Below are 19,482 nucleotides of genomic sequence, written 5' to 3' on the forward strand. Positions count from 1 at the left end.
AAATTCACTCATTCATTTATTCATTCAATCAGCTACTCAAACACATTTATTCAGCACCTCCTCTGCGTCAGCTGGGAACAAGGCAGAAATTCCTCAGAAGAACCCATCAGAGCCTGTACACTGTGCGTTATTATTATTGCTGTTGTTACCCATGCCTCAAATTCCACCAGACTGCAAGACTCAGGCTGCTTTAGGTTCCCCCAGGCAGCTCTCCAAACAGTTCCAGCGTCTTTTCACCCTTAGGCCCCAGGCAGTCCTCGGAGGTAGTCTTTCCTGGAATTTGACCTTCTACCAGCCTGCTTCAGCAGGTGCTCTTTCTTCCCTCTGACTTTCCACATCTTCAGTCCCATCCAATGATCTGAACCTCCCTCCATCCCAAACTCCACCCCTCGTCTGCCTTCCCCAGAACCTGGGCAGCACAGTGACTATCATGACTGGGCCTTGTGGACACTGAGTGTTCACTGCAGACTTACACCAGGGTCAAGACTTCCAGACATGCCTTCATTTGGTCACAGCTGCCCCTGGAGGAGGTCTATTATCAAGCCCATTTTATAGAAAGGAGACTGAGACACATAAGTATTTTGGTACTCACTAGCTCAGGACCACAGAGCTGACACATGAATCCATAACTTGAGTCCTGGACACAGGCACACAGGGCCATACAGAGAGGAAGTAAGAACACTCCTGACAATCAGAAGTGGGATTTTGTAACTTTATTTTGTGCTAGGCACTTCTAAATGCTCTCTATATGAATGCACTTAGTCCCCATAACCGTCCCACAAGTGGGTACAATTATCCCCATTTGACAGATGAGAAAAACTGAGGTACAGAGAGGTCCTAATGCTAATACAGAGAGAACCACACAGTTCGAGTCCACAAATATTGACTGAAGTCCTGCAATGTGTCCTAGTGAGGCAGATGCTGAAATGAGCGACACAGATGGACACAGCTATTGTGAGCCTCCTGACCCACAAAGGCACACACAGGAGACCACCACCTAGAATCACAGAACCATTCACTCAATTACACAGATGTGTGAACTTCACCTGGACACACGAGTCATTGATTCCTTTACTCAGCGAATAATTACTGAGCACCTACTGTGTGTACGGTGGTGCTGGGGACCACAACAGCCCCGGGCCCTGTCCCCAAGGGCCACAGAGTCCAGTGGGGGAGACAGACAGTAAACAAATATATAATTAGAAATTATGATAAATGCTGTAATTGGGATAAAAAGAAAACTCAGAGCTATTGTGCTCACGAACACAGGTACCTGAAAAGTTGCACACAGATGACATACACAGAGATTCAGAAATGCAAGCTAGAGGCAAAACCACACGCATCCATAGGCACTTATACACTCATTGTTTCACATATGACCACGCAGAGACTCACAGCTACACACACACACACACACACACACACACAGAGTCAGCAGGGCTCCAGATACCCATACGTCCAGATACACAAATGCAAACTTGGGAAACCACTCACTCGCTCAGTCTGGCAGTTGCTCTTTCACACAAAGGAAGTGCTCATGATCATGTTCTCACACAGGAAATACCAGATGTAAACATTGTCACTGCCCCAGTCACTCACCTACAGTCACATCCATTCACACTGTCACACACCCAATTTCCTCTGTCTGCTTGGAGATTCGCCCCAGCCCTGATCACATGAAGCTACTGGATGGAGGTGGTGGGTGTGTGTGTTGGGGATGAGTTATTAGAACCTCCCAGCTGTGGACAGCTTCCCGGACACAGGATGGAAGGACCGCGGGCTGCCTTGTCTGGTGAAAGAGGCTCCAGAAAGACAGGCAAGAGAGCGGGAGGGCCGCGGGGAGAGGGACGGGAGGAGGAAGCTCCAGGGCCGTGGCTCCGAGTGTGTGGGGATACAGGCTGTTCACCGTGCTTCTGCCTGCACTGGTGGGGACCCCAATCGCATCCGGGAGTCTGAGGCAAAAGCGGCAGCCAGAGAATTGTGTTTATATCTGTTTTGATTGTTATTTGGGGGAATATGAGACAGCCACAGCGCGGGAGACGCGGGACAGACAGACATGCCGGGGAGGAGGGGCGCAGACGGACGGGTACCCGAGCGGAGGCGGTCCGGAGTCAGACAGGAGGAACGGGTGACAAGCAGACGGCGGATGTCTAAAGGGAAACCGGCAATTTGGGGGCCCGGTTTTCCCCTGCTCCCATCACCGCAGCCCCCCCACCCCGGGCTCCCGGTCGGCCCTCCTGTCGGCTGGAGCCTGTTCTGGTTGAGCCCCGTGCAGCCGCGCGGCCGGGCCTGGGACAAACAGCCTAGTTGTTGCTAGGCGACGGCGTTCCACAGCCCGTCGCGTCACCGCGTCTGCGCGGGCGGGGGGTGGCTCACGGAGACGGCGGCCGCGTCGTTTGTTGACGTTGCCTGGCAACCTCCTGGCGCTGCTGGGCAACCCCGGCAGACTGTTCACTTTCTTAAAGGGGCAAGAACATTTTACAGGCTCTGGCTCAAGCCTCACGGCGGGACTGAGGTTCTTCAGGGAGAGTAGAGGGTTGCTCCCTAGGTGTCAGGAAGGTGTAGCGATTGGAGGCTGGGTTAGCCCCCCCGGAGCAGAGAAAGAATATGTGGCGGGAGCTGTTGGTATTTGAACTAAAGTATGTGAGATGTTGGTGTTAGATATTAGATTGTAGCGTGCAGAGCAATGGGCGGCAGAGATAAACGGCTAAACAGACCTCGGTTCAAATACCCGCTCTGTGACCTTGACTTGTGGCTTCCTTTCTCTGAGCCTCTTTCCTTCCTGAAATGGGAATGACAACATCACCCACCTCCAGAATTGTGACTGTATGAAATCCTGTTAAGCACTTTGTACATAGTAAGTGCTCTGTACATAACTGGTATAACTGTTATTTAATAACTGAGTTCTGTCTTTACCTCACTGGATTTTGGAATGAATGAGATGATGCTTGTAACATATTTACTGCAGCACAGTGCACTCAACTCACAGGGGCTGTTGGATTCTCACTGGTGCTTTTATGATTACTTCCACTCTGTAAAGGAGCACATGATAGGGCATTGGCAGTCATCCTGTCTTGGTGTCTTGGGGGTGCAAAGGCTATGGAATCAGGCAGAAATGGTTGGAATCATTGTCCTGCTGGATCCTCGCTGTGTGACCTGCAGCAATGCTTTGTCCTCTCTGACCCTCTGCTTCCTCCTCAGTGAAACTGGTGATCCCTCAAATCTCAGTCACTTCTAGGTGACTAATGGTCCTGGGCCAGGGGTTCCCTCTTGTTGGGCATGTCCAGTCAGTGCCCTGTGTCTGTAGCATGACTCACAGGGCTCTGTATAGCTCTTAGGTTCTGTACAGAGGGCAGGTTATATAAAGTGTTTAGTGAGCATCCCACATATCAGGCCTTGGTAAGCCTGCAATTGCCAAACTATGGCACCAGCTACTTCTAGGAAGTATGGCCTATAAAACATGGGCCATGTGTATACTGTTTCATTGAAAAGAAAATGTGTCCACCTTGGGGTCTATCCATCTAAATGTCTGTTTCTCTCAGTCTCTGTGTCTTAATGAGTCTCAATTCTACTCTGCATCTTTCTGACCCCTGTCTCGCTGTCTCTGTCTTGTCATCTCTGTGCATCTCTGTTACTCTCTGTCTCTGTTTCCCTAAGTCCCTTTCTAGGTCTCTTCCTCCCCTACTCCCCTTTATTTATCTGAGTCTCTAGATCTTAAGTCTCTATACATATTTGGGTCTCTCTGTGTATCTCTATGATTCTCTTTTATTATTTAACTCCCAAACTTGTTCCTGAAGGGATTCAAAGAAGGATCTGGGAGCATGGAGCCCCTTGCAGCTAACTGCTGTGTGATGTTGGGGTGAGCTCTATTTCTGGGCCTCTGCTCTTCCCTGTCTGCAAAATTAGATGGAGTAACTAATACAAACCCACAGGGGTCCCAGTCACTGGGGAGCTTTTTAAAGGTGGATTTCACAGGAAGAGGCAGCAGGGATTATGACATGTAAGATCCTCCCTGGGTGGTTCTGAGCAGCCAGCCAGAACTGCTGGCCTGGTGGCTCTACACACTTGTTCTGGTGCCAGGTTCTGGTGCCACATAATAGGTGAGGTTCCATGGAGACACATAGCCAGGGATAAGAGTGATTTCTACTGCAGGTAGAGGATGCTGAGTGTGAAGAGAGACAGAGATTTGGGTGAGGGTGGGGTCAGAGAGACACAAAGATAGCAAGACAGAGACAGGTAGAGATAGAGACAAAAAGTTACAGAGATAGAGAGATACAGGGACCTAAAGAGAGAGAACTTGTGTTTTCTGCACACCTGAAAATGCACCTTCACAGTGGAGGGCCACGTACCTATCTGCGTGCGAATGTGTGACTGTGTTGAACAGGTTGCTGCAGGCAGCACTGGGGTGTGCCAGGTCCAGTGTTGAGATTAAGTGTGAAAGGCAGATGCTGGGCTGGGAGGTTCTGGGTGGACCAACTCTACGTGTACCTGCCTGCCTCTAAGCAAGTGTCCCGGGCCAGCATGGTGACTGCCTGACAACCCGAACACCAGTCAGGCAACATTCTTCTGCTGAGCCACTTTCTACACCCATTGGGTGTGGCTGATAAGGAAATTGATCCAGGGGTCCTGGGGCCCACATGAATGAGATTGGTGTAGCTACAGGCACTGAGTGTGTTGTGTCTGGGTATGTTGACATGGGCATAGCCACCCTAATAGAGAGGTGCCATCTTTGGAACCAAATTGAGCTGTGAGTCCTTGGGCAAGTTGAGACCTCTTTGGGCCTCAGTTTCTGCATCTGTCAAATGCGGATGATATCCACTTCTATGGGAAGTTGATAAGCACCACCTAACATAATGGTAACTGTTGCCATTTATTGAGGGCTTGCTATGAATATGCTTGTCAGCAAATTCTGCAGCTCTAAGTTCAAACACCCCTAGAATCAGATCCTTGCTACCCCTAGTCCAAGTCACCATCCTCTCTCACCTGGATCACTGCCTGGGGCTCCTGGCTGGTCTCAGGGCCTCAACCCTTGTCTCCCACATATAGCCAGAGAAATGCTGTTAAAATCAGTCAGTTCATGTCCTTCTTTTGCTCAAAACATTTCTATGGCTTCTGATGCACTCAGAGTAGAAGTCAAAGGCCTGACGGGTGGGAGTGGCTCAGTTGGTTGAGTGTCATCCCATGAACCAAAAGGTCGCCAGTGGTTGGATTCCAGGTCAGGGCACAAGCCTGGGTTGCGGGCCCTATCCCTGGTAGGGGGTGTTCAAGGTCAATGTTCCTCTCTCTTTCTCTTCCTCTCCCTCTCTCTTTAAAATCAATAAAAACATATTTTTTAAAAATTCAGGGGCCTCACTGTGACCCTTAGGGTCCTGCACACTCTGCTCTTACTCTCTGACCTCATCTCTGCCATTTCCCTCCCCTTGATCTCTCTGATCCAGCCACACCAGCCTCCTCCCTGTTCCTCCAACATGCTAGTCATATTCCCACCTTAAGGCCTATGCACTTAGTGTTTGTTCCCTCTGGCTGGGATGCTCTTGGTCCACATACCTGCATGGCTTCTCTCTCTGACCCCACTCTCATGTAGGCCTGCCCTGACCACCCTATTTAAAATGGCAACCCTGGGTAGGCTTCTTTTCAAGTTCTATTCCAAATGGGAGTTTACTTTTAAGCATTACTATCTCTGACTGTTATTTTCATACATCACATCACTTTTACATCCAGCATGTCAGCTCATGTCATTCAATTTTGCATTTATTTTCTTAGGGACTAAACCATGATGCCAGATGTTTTCCCATTAGATTAAAAAGATTAAAAAAGGAGCTATTTGAAGATTACTTAACATCTATATATTTTTCCAACTTGAAAATCCAGGTTTTTAAAAATCCTCCCCCGAGGATATGTTTTTATTTTAATTTTTTAGAGAGAGAGGAAGAAAGAGAAACATCAGTCAGTTGCCTGGCATATGTGCCCCTACGGAGGATCAAACCCCACAACATGGGTATGTGTCCTGACCAGGAATTGAACCTTCAACCTTTTGGTGCATAGGACGATGCTCCAGCCAACTGAGCCACCTGGCCAGGGTGAAAGTCCAGTTTTTTCTCTTATGCCACATGTAATAAACATAGGCTGTACAATAATATCTTAAAATAAAGATATGTAATGGCAAATAAATGTACACATATATATAAAATATATGTAAAATGCCAACCCCACCCCTCCCTCTCTGCTTCCTCAGCACTTACTACATTCCGAAGTGCTATATAATCTGCTTGTCTATGTTAACGTATTGTTCAACACCCTCCCCACTTCGAAAGTGTAAGCTCCCAGGGAGACAGAGCTCTGTCATGTTCACCGTTGTATCCCAGCACTTACCACAGTGCCTGGCACATATAGGTGCTCAATAAATATCTACTAAAAGAACGAATGAGGAATGGTATGTGCCAGGGATTGTGCTAGAAGCTCTAGGTCAGTGAATTCACTGAATCGTCATAACAGCCCTATTGTCACAACAGCCCTATTTGCTAAACGCTCCCCATTTTTCAGACACGGAAGCTGTCAGGGGAACTCCCTGTGACAGAGGTAGACTCTCGGGCGTGTAGGAGCGTCCCCTGCGGGCCCGAGGTTGCTGTGCCTCCGTGTTTATTTCGGGCCGCGGCCTCGCTCTCGAGGTCTCGTGGTCCCTCATCCACCGCGCCGTCCCCGCCAGCTCCCGCGGGGCTTCCGCCTCCACCGAGGTCTCCGAGTTTCTCGCCCCCGGGGGTCCCTGATCCTCTACTTCCTCGTCGCTGTCTCTGGGTCCCGGGGTCTCCGGCGCCCTGCTGGCCTCGGGGTTTCGGGCGGGGGCTCCGGGAGCCCGCCCCGCCCCTCCTCGCGGGCGCGCTCGGTCTCGGCTGGACGCGCGGCCCGCCGCCGGGGGGGGCGGGGCCTGTTGCCTGGAGACCAATGTTTTGCTTCTGCAAACTGGGTCTTTGGGCCACAGCCGGAGAGGGGCGGGCTGGGAACCGGCGCCGGGCGTGGGAGCGGGCGGAGGAGGGGCTCGGGCTGGCCCGGGCCTGACGCGGGGAGGGGCCTGGGCCCGCAGCTGCCAGCGGGGGGGGGGGGGGGGGGGAGGACACGCGATCGGCATATTGGGGCAGTTTCGGGGAGACAAGAGGGACTGGCGGGCTGGGATTAGGGACGAGAAAGCGTATTAGAGGTCTGTTTTCAAGGAACGTGGGGAAGGGTTTAGGGAAGACAGAGATCGTGGGGAAAGGCTGGGGGAGCCACGGGAGGAGACTGGAAGGGCGGGGATAGGAATGGGGGTAGTCTGAGGGAGCCGCGAGAGGGGCCCCGGGATGGGTGAGGGAGGGAAGGCTCGGGAACTGGAAGTTTAGGGCATTCGGGAATCACAGGTGACGGTGTGAGGAAACCGGGCGTAGGGAGACGAGGGGCAGATATTTGCAGGGTCGGGGAAAGGGCTGAATTGTAGGGGGTACAAGAAGTGAGGGTTTGGGGAGATAAGGATCCCCGAGGAGGAGGCGACTGAAACGAGCCGGAAGCGAGGGTGAATCAGAGGAGGGACACCCTGGACTCCCAGGTGTCTGGCGGGATCCGCGCTCACTGCCCATTGTCCCCGGCCGGGCCAGGACGTCCGGTGACATCCCTGGGGACGCGACGTCGGGTTATGTAACACCAACAGGCTCGCGGGAGGGGCCGGAGTCTGGACTCCCGGTTTCTCTCACGCCCAGTCCCGGCTCCGAGGGAAGGACCAGGGTCGGGATCTCCGAGCGCTTTGGGAAGTCGTCTTCTAGGCCCCACCCCCCACCCCCGCGCCCAGGGGGCCTGGGATGCCACCCTGGGTAGGGAGAGGTTGGCTGAAGCAGCCAGATGGTCCTCCAGGCTGCTAGGCAAGAGGACAAACTGACTCCCAAAGAGTGCTGACCCCTTTCATCTGATTCATTCATTCATTCACTCATTCATTCATTCATTCATTCATTCATTCATTCATTCATTCAGTTAAAATGTATCGAGCCCCTGATGTGTGCCAGTTACCATCCTAGGTGATGGGGACACAGCAGCAAATAAACAGAGGTCCCTGAGTCCAGCAGTCTCTGATTCTGAACCCAGACAGACTGCATCCGAGCCACACCTCCCTGAAGCCAAATCTTCACTAGACATAGCCCCAAAAGGTGGATCCTCACACCAACCTTGGGAGACTCTTTCCTAGTGCAGGGGGCAGAACAGAGCTCTTACCTCCAGAGTCCCTGGTCTCTGCATGACTGAAGCCCTGTCACCCTGACCTCCACCCCATGACCTGTGGTTTCCCCCCCATACACACACACACACACAGTGCATGACTAGAGAGATACTGGTTATAACGGGCAGTTGGCAAATCACACAGAGGTCACAAGAGCTTTCTGTGCTATCATCATGTCCCTGAGGTGCGATCAGGCAGCCTCAGTCTCCTCCAGTAAACACCTGAAGGCCTGAGGAGGGGACACTGCCCTGCTGTCAACTGTACCTCAACCCCATGAAGGAACTGATTTAAACCCTTCATTAGGAGGCTCTGGAAGGCACCTTCCTGGCTACCCTCACTTCTCCTCCAGGCATCCTTCCTTCAACTCCCCAGTGCCCACCTCCAGTTCCCCCTGGGCTCCTGGATTTTGGACCTTCTCTCTCTGATCTTACCCAGTCCCATGCCTTCAATTTGAAAAGTCTTCAAAGCCAGGCACTTGAAAGAACACATCACTGTACCTCTCCAAAACTCAGTTTTCACTTCTCTAAAATGAGCATAGTAGTGGTGCTTCCCCCACACACAGGGTACAGTAATTTGAGCCAGGTCACTTCTATGGCAGATTAGCACAGGCTGGGGACATTGTGAGAGCTCACTGAATCCTATTAGGCAAGGTACATAAGAAAAGGTTAACAGTGAGAAGTGGGGGTCAGATGGAGGAGGGAAATTTACAAAAGGGTATACATACCTAGAAAAAGTATTTCCCAATATTTCCAAAAATTAAATTTTTTATTATTTAAAAATTACCATCTCAGGACTGACTTTGGAACTTATCTAGGAATCCCAGGAATGACTCCACCACCCACCCTGCCACCTGGACAGAGACCCGTACCTCATTCTGGGTACCTCCTTCCCCTCATAACCTCTCAGCGACCAAGTCCGGTCCTTCCTGCCTCCTGTCTCTCAAATCTTCTCTCTCCTCCTCTTTCCAAGCCTCCTCCCTAGGTCCAGGCCCCTCCTCTCCTTTTCAGTCTACCTCCAGGAGGCAGCCAGAATGTTCTTACCAAAGCACAAACCCTGTCCCTTCCCTGCTCACAACCTGTCATGGCTCCCTAGTGCTTGTGGGGGAATGGTCCAGGCTTCTCACCACAGCCCATGGGGCCCTGTCTGATTTGGTCCTTGCTGACTTCTAATTCCTTGATCCCAAATATGTGATTCTTCTTGAATTAAAGGATCCTCCAGTTCAATCTCCTTGCCTGGTGGTTAAGTCCCTCAGCCATCCAAACAACATAACAATTGTGCTCCTGGCTGAAACTAGGTGTCCTCTACCGACAGGGACCTTCCCACCTAAGGCTGCCTTCCACAGCCATCACTGTGGCCTGAACCAGCATCTCTCTAGTACACTCTGCTCTCCTGAGCTATACAAGACAGGGTGGTTCTCTGTCCTCTGATATATCAGAGACGACAAGATGTTGACAGTGTTGCCCTTGACCTCAGGAAAATGTGGTATAAGACCCTTGAGGCTAGTTCTTGGAGTGGGCACTGAAAGAGTCACAGGATATCAGAATGGGAAGGTGTCTTGGAGGATCCAAGTACAAAGGGGGAGACCTAGGCCCAGAGGCAGCAGAGTTCTAGCCTGGCGGTTTCCACTGCCTGGAGCTGTTATGTCCAATCACTGACTTGCAAGATAGGAAAGCAGCCCAATGGAATTGGGATTGGTGAACCAAACAGTGAGTGCCAGGCTGGGCCTGGCTCTGGTGACCCAGAGACGGTCCCTAGCCTGAGCCCAACCCTGACCCCAGGCTGAATCCCGAGGCTGGTCACAGGGGGAGGAAACCGGCCCAGACCAGACCTAAGCACACCGGTCCACGGTAGAAACAAACCGAGAGGTGAGACCCTCACCCCCAGCCCTCTGCTGGCTGGTTTTGTGACCTGTTCATGTGACCTCCCCTCCTCCCCTCCTAGGGCGTAGGCTGAAGCCTGGGATGAGGTGGGGTCAGATTCCAAAAGGCTCGGGATCAGTGCTGTGGGTGGGGAGGGAGAAGAGAGGCAGGGCTTCGGGTTAGGTTGGCTGGGGACTTGGGGGGGGGGGGGCAGGACTGGAAATGATTAGGATAGGGGAGGGGATAATGGTGGGGGATGAGGGTTGGAGGGTGAGGGCCAGGAGACGGGGAACCGCGGGGGGATGGCTGGGAAAGGGGAGGGATGAGGCGAGGCGGGTGACCGGTTGCGGGATGCGGGTTGGGGTCGCAGTTGGGGGCAGTGCGAAAGCCGGGACGGGATGGGGACCGCGGGGCCGGGCTGAGCCAACCCCCCCCCCGCCTCCCCTTCCGCTCCCCGGAAGCGCTGAGTTGTCCTGCCTTATCTGGGCGCCGCTATTTCGGGCTGCGACGCCACTATTTTTAGCAGCGCTCGGGTAAAAATGGAGCTGGAGCCGCGCGGGTTCCCGAAGCCGTGCGCGCCCCCTCGCGCGAACCGGGGGCCGGGGCGCGCGCCTGACTCACAGCCTCCCGCTGACCCCCCCCCGCACGGCGAGGAACACGGACGCTGGCTCCGGACACCCCGCATCCGCTCCAGCCTCCTGGGCTCCCGGGCGCCGGGAAGCCCGCGGCGCTCAGAATATTCCAGGAGCATCGCGACGTGTCCAGCGAGGCGTGAGTCAGAGGCGTCCCCTAGTGGCCCCCGCGGGGATCGCAGGCAGGAGCTGGGCCAGGAGTCCAGTCCCCCGCCCCACAACCCCCTGCCTCATGCGCCTATTTTCCAAATGAGGAAACTGAGGCGGGGAGAGGAACTCGTTGGGGCCTTGCAGCCTGAATGTGAAGGTACGATCGGTCAGCTTCAGCTTGGACACCTCCCATAATGGAGAACTCACTACCTACCAAAAAACTAAGCACTATTTCTTTTTATTAGTAGTATTTAATTCTTCAATAAATCTTTGTCAAGGGTTGGTTGTGTGCCAGGCACTGTGCTAGGTGCTGGGACACAGCAGTGAACTAGACAGAGTTGTCTGCCCTCGTGCTGAAGTTCTGATGGGGGACACACAGTAAATGTATAAGACGATTTCAGATTGTGATAAGCACTGAGGGGAAAGTAAAATTAGAGGATATATTAAAGTAAAGGGGGTATTTTGAGAAGAGTACTCAGGAAAGGTCTCTGAGGAGCTGACACTTAACTGTACCCTGAGTGATGAGATCAGGCATCTAAAAAGACCTTCCGGTTTAATTCATTCCCTTCATCCTATTTCACAGATCTGGAGGCAGAAGCCTGGAGAGGACCCGGTGTGGGGAATGAGCTTGCAGAATATAGGGGCATGAGTCCACTTCGTGATTGTTCAGCTTCAGGTTGGTCCCATTCAGTTCCCAGGGGCTCGTTCCCTTCCAGTGTATAGTGGTAATATTGACTACTATTTTTAAAATAATAGCTACCATTTATCTGGCACCTACTCTGTGTGGAGCAGTCTGCTTAATGCCGCACCTGCCTTTTTTACTGAATCCTCCCTCTAAACCTAGAAGGTGAGGTACTGTTCCGGTGACCCAATACTGCCTGGTTTATTTCAGGCCACCTTCCTTCCCTCTGGGCAGGTGGAAGGGAAAGGAACAGGACCTTGCCCCAGCCAATCAGAACATTCTAGTTCTTCTGCCCTCTGATGACAGTAATTGGTTCAGGGGTAGGCATGTGACTCATTTGGGCCTGTGAGTGATGGAACCATGGCACAGGACATTTGTTCCCTCTAGAGTTACTAAGAGGGTAGGGTATGAGTGCAGAGCTGTTGACATCATCTTTGCTACCTCAAGGAAAATCTTCCTTAGGAAAAAATCAGGGAAATATGGAACCCAGAGATTTAACAGTGACTTCATATAATCTTTGAGCTCCTGGATCAAGCTGTAACTAAAGCCAGGGATTTTATTCCTTGACTTTTTCTTTCTTTCTTTTTTTTTTTTTTTTAAATGTGAGCCAATGCATTTCCCTAAATGGCTGGTGGTGAGGTTGCTCTACTGCACCCTCCACTTTCTTCCACTGTCAGGGTTTCAGCAGTGTCTGAGCTCTGAAGGCCTCCGCCATCTCTTCCGCACTCTAGCAGATCTTGGATGCCTCCCCCTAGATGTCCCACAGGATTTCACCCTGACTTCAACAACCTCCTTCCTGTGCCTCTTCCCCCGGCTCTCCAGTTCAGGCATAGTCCCACATTGATGCTGCCTCCTGGACCAGAGGCCGGGGCCTCATCCTGGATGTCTTCCTCCACTTACCTCCCATAGCTCTTTCCATCACTCCTATCTTGTAAAGATTTCATGGACTCTCCCTCCCCTTCCTACTTGATCCCATATCCACACTTCATTGTGTCTTACACCCCTCCCTGGTCTCCTGCTCCAGTCCCACTACCTCTCTAGAAGGATCTTGCTAAACCACAAGCCTGCCCCTGTCGGGTCTTTCCTCTGCTTAGAGCCTGCTATGGCTCCCCTGTGCTCCAGTCCCCTCACCCACAAGATCCTCCATGACCTGAACGCTGCTGCCTTCTTCAGCCCCATTTCTTGCCACCTCTCCCTTTTCCCCAACACACTTTCACTCTGCCCTGAAATAATACCCAAACTACATGCCTTTTTGTGCTCCGGCATGCCTCTTGAATTTGAACGTTTGGTTCCCTCTCTCTGAAATATCTTTCGGATCCTTCTCTGAGTGAATATTTCTCAGTCCTTCTCAACCATCCCCTCCTCTGAGAAACCTTGAGTGACTCCCTCCACCTAAGCTGGGCCCCCTCCTCTCAAGAAACCTGGTCTGTGTAGCTGGTTCCCTGCTGGGCAGTGTGGCTGCTGGGTCCTTTGCATGCATGGCCTCGTGGAGTTCCCGCCAGAACCCTCAGAGGACAGAAACAAACACTCCCAGTTTCTGCATGAAGAAACTGAGGCACAGCGGGGACAAGTGACTCAGCAAAGGAATCACAGGCTAAGGAGGGGACAGAGTCAGGATTTGAATCCCTGGCTGCATACAGCCTGGCTCACCCAGTTATGTCGAGTATTTATCTCAATTTGTTAAGTTATTTTATAAGTCTCAATAGAGGTACACATGTATGCAATTTATTAATAAAGAATGTATCCCAAACCCTAGCCAGTTTGGCTCAGTGGTTAGAATGTCAGCCGAGGACTGAAGAGTCTCATGTTTGATTCTGGCCAAGGGCACTTACCTCAGTTGCAGGTCCAATTGATGGGTCTCTCTCAACTCACATCGATGTTTTTCTCTCTTTCTCTCTTCCACTCTCTCTGAAAAGCAATGGAAAAAATATCCTCAGGTGAAGATTAAAAAAAAGAGAAAAGAATGTATTCCATACACAGAGTGGCCACAGAATCCTTCGTGGCACTGTGGCCTCTCTCAGTTAAGTAGCTTCTTCATCCAGGTATGGTGGAGGCAGACGATTCAGAGCATCCTTTATCTTTTTATTACTATTATTTTTTAATTTATTGACTTGAGACAGAGAAAGGAGAGAGAGAGAAAGAAACACTGATCTATTGTTTCACTTATTTATGCTTTCATTGGTTGATTCCGGTATGTGCCCTGACCAGGGATCGAACCCACAACCTTGGCGTATCGAGATGACACTCTAACCAACTGAGCTATGGGGCCGGAGCCAGAGCATCCTTTAGAGGCCACATTTTTTGCATGAGCATCAGTCACCCTGCTCCAACATGCTTCTCACATGGATTGTTCCAGAACATCAGAAAAAAAATCCCAAAGCTCAGTGGCCCCAGAACAAATGGCACCCTGGCATCTGATGTCCTCCCAGATGGAGAACACACTGATAGCAAATATTACAACCTCGTGTGTGTCTAAGTTTAAATCTGTAGTAGCCACACTAAAAAAGAAAAAAGAAACAGGTGAAAATAATTTTGTTCATGTATCTTATTTAACCAGATCTATGCGAGATACTCTTCCAACATGTCCTCAGAATCAGCAGTTATGAGATATTTTACATTCTTTTTGTCGCACCAAGTCTTCGGAATCCAGTGTGGACTTTACACTCACGGCACATCTCATCTCATTTTGAACCAGCCACGTTTTAAGAGCTTAAGAACCTCGTGTGGCCAGTGGCACAGCCATGGGCGATGGCCTGAGTATGACCCGGGAGTGTGTGTTCCTCAAATTCCAGATTTAACAAGTGACAGTGTGGCTCCAGGACACCGCGTGGCTCACCATGGAGACCCTAGACTCTAGACTGCAGGCTTCGGATATGGCTCGGGAGCTTCCAAGCTGCAACTCCAGCCTCTGTGTACCTTAGTTTATTTCTCTATAAAGGAGGGAGCTACCAACAAGGCCTCATCGGGGAATTGGGGGGTACTTTATTTCTTGATTGATTTTGAGAGAGAGAGAAACAATTTGTTGTTCCACCTGTTCATGCACTCATTGGTTGATTCTTGCATGTGACCTGACCGGGGATTGAACCCCAAACCTTGGCGTATCCCTAGGACGCTCTAACCCAGTTACCCGGCTAGGGTTATCTCTCTCTCTCTTTTTAAAAAATATATCTTTATTGATTTCAGAGAGAGAAAGGGATAGGGAGAGAGAATCATCAGTGATGAGAGAGTCATTGATCGGCTGCCTCCTGCACCCCTCCGACTGGGGACCGAACCCGCAACCCCAGCATGTGCCCTGACCGGGAATCGAACCTCGATCTCCTGGGTCCTAGGTCGATGCTCAACCGCTGAGCCACGCCAGCCAGGCACAGCTCTCTTTAAACTCTCCTTTGACAGAGAAGACTCTCCTGTCCTCCCATTCCCCACCCCCAGTTAAAGTTATGTCCCCATATTCTTGTCCTTCATGGCACTTGTCAGGTTTATGTGATTATTAGTTCACTGATTCTTAAATTTTGGGTCACAGGGTCTCTTATGCTCTTAAAAATTATCCAGGACCCCAAAGAGTTTGATGTGGATTATATCTATCAATATTCACTGTATTGGAACTGAAAACTGATATAGTTCAGAAATATTCGCTTCATTAAAAAACAAACAAACCAGTTAACATAAATCACATAGTTTTAATTAAAAGCCATATTTTCCAGAACAAAAAAATAGTAATTTAATTACTAAATTAAAAAATTTAGTAATTTTTGCAAATTACTTTAATGTCTGGCCCACCAGAAGACAATTGGGTCCTCACCTCGCTTCTGTGTTTGGTCCATTGTGATATTGCGCAGGCTGCACTGTGCACTCAGGAAACAGTGGGAGTGAAAAAGACAGCTAAGTGCCTTAATATTATTACGATAATCATTTGGACCTCAGGGTCCTCTTGAAAGAGTGCGGGGGACCCCCTGCATCTGGGTTCTGTGGACTGCACTTCGAGAATCCCTCCTTAGCTTTGGGTTCTCTAGAGCCTAGAGACAGTGTCTTGGGAACTGAACACCCTCTGAGCCAGGGGACCTGGTTCAAGAGACAGATCTTACTACTAGCAAGGTGACCTCTGAGCCTCAGTTTCCGCATCTGAGGCTAACGTGGGGATGATGATTTGGAAATAATAAAAGCACCTCCCTCCTAGGGTCGTAGAGAGTCCCACAGGAGATAACTCTAAGAATCATACCTGGCATGTAGCCTGCAATAAACAATGCTATTATAATTTGGGAAACATCACTTTTTAAATTACCAACACTTTTTATTCATGCAATTAATTTCTCCAGAGACCTGTCTTGTGCTAGGCAGTGCTGGGGACATGGTGATGACTGAGAAGGGCCTGTCCCTGCCCCCCTGGGGTTCCCAGTCCAGTGGGTCACAGAGTTTTCATTTATGAGAGACTTCCCTTAGTACCAGGTCCCTGGAGAGCATGAGTTCTTAATTAAGACTGAGTAGGCAGGGAAGGGCATTCTAGAGAGTAGAAACGGCATGCAAAGAGCTATGACAAGTGGAGAGGAGGACATGCTCTGGCCCCGTGACTGGCCAGGTTATTGTGTCCATTCCTCTGACTCCAAGACATCTCTATCCTGTTGCTGGTGAGCTATAGGTGTGTCTGTCTGGTGCATCTCCTCCTTTCCAACCTGTCTTCTTGTATGTTAGTTCCTAGATTCTGGGCTCTTTGAGGGAAGTCCCACCTCCGATCTAACCCCAGTCTCTCATGCTGCAGATCCTCTCTTTTGCTCTCTATCCATCCTTAGTGGTGACCCGTAGAAACTTGGGACCTTCGAGCCTAAGAGGTGCTGGGGAGGGCGCGGGGTCGGGGCCAGGTGCCGCCACTGCCCGCCATCCGGGGGCCGCCGCTCGGGGCCGGGTGAGTCAGCCCCCGCGGCTCCCGCGTCATCCCGGCCGCTCCACACCGCGCTATTTCGGGCTCCGGGCGCTATTAATAGCGGCTCCCGGAGCAGAGCCGCAGCCCTCCGCTCGGGCCCCCCTCTGCGTGCCCGGCCCCGCAGCGATCGCCCGGCTGCGCGTCACCGCGGCTAAGTTTAGAGGCGGGATGGGACACCGGCCCGGTCACTGCGCCCCTCGGCCGCGCCCCCGCTTCCAGAGCTTTCGGCCGCGGCGTCTCTCCCAGAGCCGCGCGGACGCAGTTAGGGGCGCGGGTCCTCGCGGTCTCCACCCCCACCTCATCCCTACCGCGCGCAGAGAAGTCTGGAAGTTGGGGGGGGGGGGTTGGGAGTGGAGCAGGGCCAGCACTCGGGAGTCGCCGGGGGACTTGGGTTGCAGCTGGAGCTTGAACTTGGAGCCTTTGTCAGAAGGACGCAGAATCCGAGTGCGAATCTCTGGGAGATTCGAACTCTCAACTCGGGGAGCCGGCACCCGAAAGCTCAGTTTGCGATCGAGAGGAGAAATCAAACTCGCAACTAACGTAGAACCGACGGCAACTTGACCCCCAGCCGCCTTCACTAAACCGCTTCAGAGTTGCATTAACCGCGGGCGCCGGGGCTTAGCCGCGCTTCCGAGAAAGAAAGACGAGGCGGGAGGGGCAAAGCGCGCCTCCCTCTCGGGAGTCTGGTCCCCTGTGGGCCCTGGCGGGCACCTCTCGGCGTCCCCGCACCAAAATCCTCTTATGGGGCGCCATCGCCCCCTGGCAGACAAGGCATGAGTTGCATGTTTGCTTGGCAGTTACTTCCCAACGGGAGAAACTGAGTCCAGGCCAGGACAGACACCCCTAGAGCGCTCTCTGCCCTTGGATTCAAACACACATTTCCACGGGCCTTAGGTCGCTGGGGCTCCGCTCCCTCATTCCTCAAACGCACTAATGATACCCGAGGGGCGGTTACTGTGAGGCCTGGGCTCGCACCAAGTGCTCTGCCCACTGCAGTCCCCACATGGGGGGCGGGCTGGACAGCCCAAGGTCCCCAGTGAATGCCCAAAAGGTGGATGGCACCCAACTCCATAAATGCTATGTTTTTTCCTATACAGACCTATGATAAAGCTTAATTTATAAGTTGGGCACAATAAGAAATAACAATAACAACTAGTAACAGAACCAGAGCGATATGTACTGTAAAAAAAATGATGGGCTCTCTCTGTCTCTCAAGACAGCTCGGGGCACTGTACTCACCTTTTCACTTAAAGGAAGCCCTCTGTGGCTTCTCCTGGGCAGGCCTGAATTGCCAGCATCAGTGCTTGTGCTTTGGGGTACCGATTAGGGAAAATCAGGGCGACTCGAACACAAGCTCTGTGATAACTCACAGTCGATCGGATTACGGAGCTAGCTACTCAGTGACTAACGGGAGCGCATACGACATGGACACACTGTACAAAGGAATGATTCATGTCCGGGCGGGATGCAGCGGGACAGTGCAAGATTTCATCACGCCACACAGAACCGTGCGCAATTTAAAACTTATAAATTGTTCATTTCTGGAATTTTCCACGTAATATATCGGACCGCAGTGGAACGCAGGTAACTGCAGAAGACAGAGCCGTAGAGAAGGGTTGTGATGGTGATCTAGCTGATGGCAATATTTATTACTTATACAGCCCTCCTCCCTGTGACTGTGTGGCCCCCTCCCTGGTCGCCTGCCTCACAAGCCCTGTTTTTCTTTTTCCATAGCATGTATGGCTGTCTGAAACTTATTTGTGGGTTTCCTGCTCATGGTTTAGGACCCCCGTGAGAATGTCAGCTCCATAGGGCAGAGACCTGGTCTGATTTGCTCACAAAGTACCTGGCACGTAGTAGGTGCCCATAAAAAAATCATCCAAGGAATGAGTGAGCCAGTCCATCTTCTCAAGACAGGTGTCTGTGGTCTAATTGAATCCTCACAATTTTACAATTACAGATGGGGAAACAGAGGCTCCCAGCAGTGACGTCGCTTGCCTTAGGGCTTGGCTTTTGTCTTTTATTCTTTCACACAACATCCAGGTTGGTAGCTTCTGGGTGCCAGGCCCTGGGCAGGGGCACCGTGATACAGCAGCGGCCGCAACAGCTCCTGCCTGCCCAGGACTTGGTCAGGGCCGTTTTATTTATAAGACAAACCTGAATATAGCACCATAGCACCATGCCAAGTACAGTTTTAGCCACTTTACGTGTAACTCATTCCATCCTTATAATAATTTTACTATTATTATCCCCATTTTATTTTTTTAGAATTTTAAAAATATGTTTTTTTAAATTGATTTCAGAGAGAGGAAGGGAGAGGGAGAGAAAGATAGAAACATCAATGATGAGAGAGTCATTGATCGGCTGCCTCCTGCACGACCTCACAGGGGATGGAGTCCACAACCCTGGCATGTGCCCTGACCGGGAATTGAACCCTGACCTCCTGGTTCATAGGTCGACACTCAACCACTGAGCCACACTGGCTGGGCTATTTGCCCCGTTTTAGAGATGAGCAAACTGATACACACACAGGAGCTGCGTTGCTGGCGCAAGGTCACCCTGCCAGTAAGTGACCCTGGGGGAAATTACACGCAGGGATGACACTGCTTATGAAGAAAGGAGACTGTCATCAGCAACTGAGAAGTCAGGGAGATAGAGGACAAATATCTTCTAATTTTGCAAGAAAAATTACTAGGAACCCAGAATTTGAGATTCCAATTGTAAGGGTGAAATAAAGATATTTTCAGATGAGCAAGACTCAGAGAGGTACTATTCACAATGGTCTGTGAAAGAACAGAAGAGAATGTACCCTAGCATGAAGTCAACTGAATTCAGAAGGAAGAAGGTTATAAAAAGTAACAGAATCCTTATGGGTTGAGTCGTGTCCCCTCAAAAAGATATATTGTAGTCCTAATCTCACAATGTAACCTTATTTGAAAATAAGGTCTTTGCAGAGATAATGAAGTTAAAATGTAGTCCTTAGGGTGGGCTCTAATCCCACGTGACTG

At 51.1% G+C, this 19,482-nt stretch overlaps 1 protein-coding gene across 2 annotated transcripts in view; it reads left to right on the forward strand.

The window, feature by feature from the left end:
• Positions 1-1,670: 1,670 nt before the first annotated feature.
• The window catches only part of ERCC1 (ERCC excision repair 1, endonuclease non-catalytic subunit), a 31,260-nt gene continuing 13,448 nt past the window's right edge, over positions 1,671-19,482 (forward strand). Inside the window, exon 1 of one of the 2 annotated variants that reach the window (XM_081117691.1) lies at positions 1,671-1,816. The gene's annotated coding sequence lies outside the window, so the exon portion shown is untranslated. The remainder of the gene's footprint in view (positions 1,817-19,482) is intronic. The other variant, XM_081117694.1, reaches the window with a different exon arrangement.

The sequence above is a fragment of the Miniopterus schreibersii genome (assembly GCF_964146895.1).
Source record: "Miniopterus schreibersii genome assembly, chromosome: 18".
NCBI lineage: Eukaryota > Metazoa > Chordata > Mammalia > Chiroptera > Miniopteridae > Miniopterus > Miniopterus schreibersii.